The sequence below is a fragment of the Sciurus carolinensis genome, chromosome 14 (genome assembly GCF_902686445.1).
Source record: "Sciurus carolinensis chromosome 14, mSciCar1.2, whole genome shotgun sequence".
NCBI classification, from domain to species: Eukaryota; Metazoa; Chordata; class Mammalia; order Rodentia; family Sciuridae; genus Sciurus; species Sciurus carolinensis.
In genome coordinates, this window is record NC_062226.1 from 31,955,627 (window position 1) to 31,956,248 (window position 622).

The 622-nt window shown below is 37.8% G+C and overlaps 1 non-coding gene across 1 annotated transcript; it reads right to left on the reverse strand.

Annotated features, from left to right (window-relative positions):
* Positions 1–206: 206 nt before the first annotated feature.
* On the reverse strand, positions 207–281 carry Trnaa-agc (transfer RNA alanine (anticodon AGC)). The gene has a single exon. It is a non-coding gene; the product is annotated as a tRNA-Ala (tRNA).
* Positions 282–622: the final 341 nt, after the last annotated feature.

Here is a 622-nt window from a genome sequence, read left to right on the forward strand (position 1 = left end):
AGCAAGCATGGAGCCCACATATGACTAAAGCCCACTCTTCCAGGATGACCCAGGATGAAGAGAATATAATTTCATGCCAAGAAGGGTGAAGAAGGGAAATACTGTATAATAGGTATAGGCAATTCCTTCCACCAAGTCTCAGGCAAATTGCAGGCAGGAGTCCTGGGACTTAACTCTTTCTCCAGTTTGTTTTTATTTTTCATTCTTTTGTGAGGTTGGGGATTGAACCCAGGGCCTCTTGCATGCTAGGCAAGTGCTTTACCACTGAGCTATACCCACAACCTTCCAGCTTAGTTTTAATGTAATTTTATTATTTCCAAAGTAGTTGATTGTACTAAGCAGGGAGAGCAAACGTAGCTAAGATTTTATTTTTCTATAATATATTTTGTGTTGCTTGTTGAGAGCCTGAACAATAACTGGACAGAATAATGCCATTGACTAAAGAATGTAAAAATCCTTGTGTGCATGTATGAATATGTTAATAACAACTCCCATCAATATGTATAACTATAATGCACCAATAAAAAAATGTGGAAGAAAAAAAGAATGTAAAAATTCAAACTTGCCAGGTGTGGTGGTGTACATATAATCCCAGCTGCACATATAATCCCAGCTATTAGGG